Source organism: Pituophis catenifer, unplaced genomic scaffold (assembly GCF_029215685.1).
Source record: "Pituophis catenifer annectens isolate HBS135680 unplaced genomic scaffold, rPitCat1.0.hap2 SCAF_11, whole genome shotgun sequence".
Lineage (NCBI taxonomy): Eukaryota > Metazoa > Chordata > Lepidosauria > Squamata > Colubridae > Pituophis > Pituophis catenifer.
The window spans coordinates 27,367,297-27,374,228 of NW_027256891.1; positions in this window are offsets into that span (position 1 = coordinate 27,367,297).

The following is a 6,932-nucleotide window of genomic DNA, read 5'->3' on the forward strand; positions in this document are numbered from 1 at the left end:
GGGCAGGTGCCAACACCCCTGGCTGCTGTCCACTCCTGGCAAAAGAACAGAGCTGACCATGAGATAAACACGCGCTATTTTAGCCAGAATGTCTTATATGTATTAGCAGTAAAAAGCAAAGGAAAATCTAGAGATAAACAAGAAGGTTTGAAGAAAAGCCATGCTTTTTGCAGCTGGGAGATTTTTGAAAGTCTAGACTGGCGTTTCTCAACCATGGCAACTTTAAGAAAGATGGACTTCAACTCCCAGAATTCCCTATTTCTTAAAGTTCCCAAGGTTGAGAAACACTGGTTCCACCATCACCAGTTACGGTGGCTACTGGTGAAGCTTAAGGTCATCTATTCCAGGGGTCTCCAACCTTGGCAACTTTAAGCCTGGAGGACTTCAACTCCCAGTTTTGCTGGCTGGGAAATTCTGGGAGTTGAAGTCCACCAGGCTTAAAGTTGCCAAGGTTGGAGACCCCTGATCTATTCAACATCCAAGAAATGAGAGCAACCAGATCCCTGTGGATCTTAGCAATAATCCTTGACAGATGATGATTATGCAGGTGTTTTGAAAAGGCTCCCTCCAGATTTGCTCCTGGAACCTTTCACAGTGAGGACTTTTGGGCTTGTCCTGGAGAACTCTCAGCCTGCGGGGACGCCTGCCAGGATCATCTGCAGAGTTGCCTGCTTTCCATTCTCCACACAGCTCTTTGGGAGCCTTCAGGTCCCCTCCCAGGACTAAACCCGTGTTGGTCTAAACCCGTGTTTTTCAACCTGGGCAGCTTTTAAGACGGGTGGATTTCAACTCCCAGAATCCAATTAAAGTGGGCCAGGCTGAAAATACTAACTGGAAATAATAATGATTTCGCTAACCTCCATTTTTCTTGCTCTTGACTGCAAGAAAAACAAAGCGGAAATGCTTCAGGAAGTGGCCAATGACAAAACATCTTCTGTGCCACCAGGAACTGCAGCTCCTCGTTTTTTTCGGCTACAGCTTTGCTTGCATCTGATGCCCCTTCTGAGAGCATCAGCACCGAAAGGTATTTTTAGTTGCCGAACCAAAAGCTTTCCAGCAGCCACTTAGTTCCTATTGGCTGGGGCACGACCCGACGGATCCAATTGCAGACTTCTGAGACAAGAATGCTTTTACCGATCCATAAATGCATCTTTTTTTCCCTTTAAGGAAAGGAAGTTAGCTGATGCATCTGGATCCGAAGAGGGCACCTTCCATTTAATTTTGCAAGGAAGGCTCATCGGTGGCCATTAAGGTGAATCTTAATTAGCCCTTGTGCTGTTATGGAAATCAACTCGCCTCTTCCCCCTGCATCAAAAGTGGCGCCCATCCAAACTCTAAGTGGTGCTTAAGCACCTGAAAAAGGCTCCTTTTGGATGCCTTTTGAGGCCAGGCAAACTTTAAAAAAAAGAAAACAGGTTGCATAGCGAAGTCTCACTTCCATATTTTGCAAAGCTGCTTTGGGTGGGTGGGTAGGTGGGTGGGTAAAGTAGTAGAAATGCAATGTAGAAATAATATACGTATACATAAATAGGGAGGCGCTTTTAGCAGACAATCATTCTCCATAAAAAGGATGCAACTCTGGTTCTTGAGGGGGGCTCAACTAAGTTTCTTTCGCTGCGGTTTAATCCTTGCTACCCTCAAAAGATATTTTTCACGAAGCAGCCTGAAAGGTGGATTACCCCAAAAAACAACAACAGCTGAACAGGTCATCTTCTGTCTCACTTAGCGACTTTGGGCTCAATTGTGGTCGTAAGTCAAGGAGTATCTCTAGACTGAACCTAGCTGGTTCCTACATGAGAGGAGCCATGTGGGCTCCATAGTCTGGGTCAAAAGAACGGCAGCCAGGCAACAGCCAGTGCCCTCCCCACAAATCTTGGGTGGGTCGATCTCCGGAGCCCCTCCAAACCGAGACATTTGGCATGACCAAAAAAGCCGCTTCTTAAATTCCACCGAGAGTTCATCCCATCAACTGCATCTCATGAACTGAACAGTTTCAGTTCGCCTAAATTCACACCTGTTTTGCCATCCCTGTTTGGAACAATTATCCTCTCCCTGAGCCCCAGTCTTCAAAGAACATGAAAGGAGATTCCACCCCGAAGTCATCATGCAGAGGCTCAGGCACCATCCCCACTTCCTGCTCCCCAGACTTTAATTAAAGCAGAGACCAAGCTGAAATTAAAGCGATTAGCAGGCAATGTGGATTTCTCTCCAGAAACAGGGCGGAGAAGGATATTCGAACCAGGGATGAGCAAAAAGGAAACCGGGATCACCAGAGATCCACAACAGTCTCAGTAATTCTGGTCTTCCCCCTTTTTAATAAGGCGTTATATGGGTCACAGCCAAGATTTGAGAGGTTTTGTAAACAGAAAGTCTTGGAGAGCCCAGAAAGCAGGCAGAGCAACTGTTTCTTCTAAAGGGGAGGTGGAAAAGGTGGCCTCAATTTCCCAGGCCTAAAAAAAATATATAAAAAGAGGTTCTTTATGCTGGAAAACCCCAGAAAAGTTTTGATCCTCTGCTCCCGTCTCCAGGGACGGCGTTGTGCAAAGGAGGAAAGCTTTTCATTCAAAAGGCTAATTCCAGGTCAGAAGCGAAAGTTGCAGAGGGATATTCAGGAAGGGCACCGAGCCAGAGAAAGAGAGTCATGGAACGGAAACGTGGGCGTTTTCTTCCTGTTCTAGAAGTACGGTAATGCCAGAAAATGTAATTATTATTTCTGATTTATACAGCTGCCCCTCTCAACAGAACGACTCTCGCTGGCTTACAACACTTAAAAACCGCAAAAAGGAGCAAAAAAACACCTTAAAACACATAAAACCATATAAAAAAGCTAGCAATAAAACCCAAAGCCAAGTATCTACACTCCACACAACTATTGTATAAACTTGATTACACATTCAGGTCCTTGAAACTCTGTCTATAGACATGTGTTGTGTGTGTAAGCTCATCCTAATGTTAACTGTGGCTAATACGGTGCCAACATCTGTTTTCAAACCCTACCACATCTGTTTCACAAGAGGTTATGGGAAAGCAAGACAAACTGCACCCCACATAGGATCTGCCTCCCTGATTCCTCTCCCAAACAAAGCAATGCTTCCCTCCAGCTGCTGGTTATTTCCAAAGGACTCCAAAGCCCATCATTTAAGGCGGAGAAAAGAGCCTAAGGACCTCCCATATCATTCTGGCCTGGGGAGTTCTGCAAGGTTTGAAACACAAAGTTTTAAGGTTGTGCTTTGATTTGATTTCAACTGACTGGCATCCATTCTAAAAAGACCCCCCCTTTTTTTTAAAAAAAAGAAGCATTTTATGCCGCATTGGTGCAAGCAAGCAAGATCCCTCTCTTCATCTGAGTTGCTTTCAGTTTGTTTAAATAAACAACGTTTGAAACCCATCCTCTCTCTTAGGACCGTGCTAGACAGTTCATCTAAAAATACTTGATTCTCTTTGGAAAAGTTGCCCAAAAGACAGATTTATCGATTGCAACTCTCAAGCAGGTAGCTAGCTTGCTTGCTTGGCTACGTTCTTGGCGAGCCATCTGCTGTTTTTAAATGATTTTATCGGAAGGGGAGGGGGAGAGTGACTGAGCGCAAGGCCAAAGGAGCGCCATCTGACCCCCAAGTCAGGTGGAGCAAGCGGCTGCCCCATCAAGACAAGAAACTGGGGTGAAACCTAAGTTTAGCTTTGCTCAAATCCCATTAAATGAAGCCCAAATTTATACAAGCATCCTTCAAGAGGAGTTTCTTTCATAGCATCTGCTGGGCACCCCAGGGGCATGTTACCATCTGCCTCTTGGCTCCTCGGAGCTGAGCCAGGGCCTGACTCTGCCAGACGAAGATGCTAAACCGGGGGGGTCAGCAACCCGCGGCTCTGGAGCCGCATGTGGCTCTTTCATCCCTCTGCTGCGGCTCCCTGTCTCTGGTCGGCTCCACAATTGATAGGACTTTCGGTTAGGATAGGTAGAGGAAAAAGGACGCCGCACTAGGAGGAGACTCTGTGGTGGGAGAACTGCACTTCCGGTCAGCTCCAGAATTGAACGGGGGGGCTTCCGGTTAGGACCTTTGTGGCTCTTTGAGTGTTTAAGGTTGCCGACCCCTGTGCTAAACGCTCTCTGCACATGGTCCCTAGTAGGCTCTCTGGCCCTGAATTTGCACGATCGGAAAAGCTGGCTCTTTCAGAGCAGAAAAAACTGGGGGAGCGCCCAATCCTTGCAGCCACCCAGACTAAGAGCAGAAGCGTCTCTTCCCTGGTTCTTCTGGCAAAGGAAAACAACCACCATCACCACGGCTAGAAAGCGCCAAGACTTCCCCACCCACCTCCTGGCATCCCTATTAGAAAATATTTCCCTGCTGTTCCTGCTCTGAATTCCGCTCTGGATATTTTGGAAAAAAAAGAACCTGCCGCCCTTCCCAAGTGCTTCAGAAGACGGCCGTGGCGATGCCAGCATTGCCAAAAACCAACCCCCGGGGCAGCTGCGGGCTACGTTTTTCATTTCCTGCCTGGCAGAACTGCAGGAGGCTTCGCTTTCGCAGGAGCTCAGCCTAAAGGGAGCCTCGTGACTGGGCCTCCCCTGGCAGCCCTGCAGCTTTGTCGTCTCTGCTCTTAAGGGCCCTTCCAGACAGTTGGCTTAACTGTATATTTGCGGGTTGGGGGCTGCCTCCCCTCCCCAAACCTGCCACGTGTCAGTGAGGAGCGGATGTCCTTCCGGGGTTGAGCTGGTGGCCAAGCCCAGGGCAAGGGGGGGGGGAGGCAGAAGGGGGGGGGGAAGCATGGAGGAAACTGGGCATCCTTGGAAGGACCAGCAGCATCACCTGAGCATTTCTTTGGCCGGCTTCCCAAATGCCTTTTCCCCCCTACTGGAGAGGAAGGTCAGGGGTGGGGAGGCTGCAGGTAGGAGCGAAAGGGAGGGGGGGATTAGCAGGTGCATGAAAGGGATGCCCCGCTGGACCACTCCCCCATCAACTGGGAGGCCAGGATGCTGGGTCCAGCCAGCGGGAGGGCTGGGCTTGCTCCACATTGCCAACCGCTTCCAGGAAAAGTGCGTGTCTGTCTGTCTGTCTGTCTGTCTGTGGGGAGGGGGACCAGTTTCCAGACCCCTCTTGGATGCTCAGCCCTTCCGATCGATGCCAGGCAGGGATCCAACAGCCCGGATGCGGAGGTGGGGCTGGGTGGGCGGAGGCGCTTGGGGGAAGGAGGGAGCCCCGTGGCGGGGAGGGCCGGGGGGCTTCCAACCCGGGGGCGGGAGAGCTGGGGAGGGGACGAAGGGAGCATCCGTGGCTGCCCCTCCCTCCTCCCCGGCTGCGGCGCCTTCCTGGGTCGGGGGGTGGTCACGAGAGGCGGGCAGCCCCCTCCCTCCCTCCCTCCGTCGAGGGCGCCCCTGGGCACGTCCAGAGCGCCGCCTCTCCTGCCTCACCTGCGCCGGGGAGCTCCGCACCGCCTCGGAGACGCTGTGCCGCAGCTCGGCCGCCGTGCCGGGCTTGCTCAGCCGCTTGGTGAACTTGCGCACCTCCGCCGCGGCCATGGCCGGCCAGCCCGCGGGACAAAGGCGGCGGCGGAGAGCCGGGCGGGGCGCGGCGGGGCCGGGAAGCGGCGCGGCTGCTGCGGCCGGAGGGCTCCGAGCGCCCCCTGCCTGCCTGCCTGCCGCCTCGCCCGGCCGGAGCTCCGCTCGCAGCTCGCCCTACTCCGCCCCGCTTGGCGGCTGGGCTCCAGCGGGGCGGGGACGATGGGCGTTGCAGTCCCCGCGGCAGGGCGGGGGTCCCGCGGGGAGGGAGAGGGGAAGGGGCGCCCGGCCAGGGGAGGCTCCGCTCTCTCTCTCTCTCTCTCTCTCTCCGCCGGGGGTCCCGCGCTCAGCCGCCTTGCGGGGTTCGGGAGACCCCCGCCTCGCAGTTAGACGCTCCGCCTCCCCCCCGACGCCCCCAGCCCTCCAAAGCGGGCCGCGCGAAGAGGGTCTCCAAGTGGGAGCGCAGCTTTCGGGGAAGAGCCCGAAAGACCCCCCTCCCCCGCCCGAAAGAGGCTGTCAAGGGGCAGGGGGCTCGACACCCCCGCCCCCCCAAAACGAGGTCTTTCTGCCCAGAGGCCGGAGGGGCTCCTGTTGGGACGACTCTCGCCCTGGTCATCGCTGCTTGACCCCCCTACCCATCGGGAAGGAGGTATAGAAGCCGAGCCAGCCGCACAGACAGGCTGGAGAAGTTTTTTTATCCCTGGGCTGTCAGGCTCCCGAGTGAGAAATAACATCTTCACTACATAGTAAGATGGATTGCAGGGCAACTGGTAACGTCTTCACACTGGTGCAATAGGCCAATAAATCCTATTTGTTAATAGGATTTATTGGGTTGGGGATTTTCTGCCTTCACTGAGTTGCATTGTGTTGGGGGGGGGGTGCACCGAGGGAGCTCAACCAATCTCATTGTACATGTTGTGCACTGACAAGAAATAATAGTAATAATAGTAGTAATAATAAAGCTTCCTGCAATAACACCAGCGGAACTGCAAAAGACTGCGCTACTTGGAACATCGTACATCTTAAGAAGGTCCTTGGTTGATCCCTAGGACGCTGGCAGCAACCCCTATCAACCATTAGCACCAGTCCATGGTATTTGTGGTGCATTTTTGAATGTTCAGTTGACTGAGTTTCATGTTTAATGAATAAAGATAATAATAATATAATAATAATAATGAAGAAGAAAAGAAGAGAAAGAGGAGGAGGAGGAGGAGGAGGAGTAGTAGTAGTAGTTTGGCAGAAAGCAGTGAGGGGCACAAAAAATTCAGGACCAAGCAGGGCATCCCTTCTACTGACACTGGACCACTTAATGCTTCTGGAAAAACTGGCCCCTCCAAAGTTGGGGGGGGGATGGAAAACGCGGGACAAAATGGACCAACTTGGGGCCAAGCAACAACCTTCGTATCGCTCTGTTGTGTGTGTGAGATTAAAAAAAAAT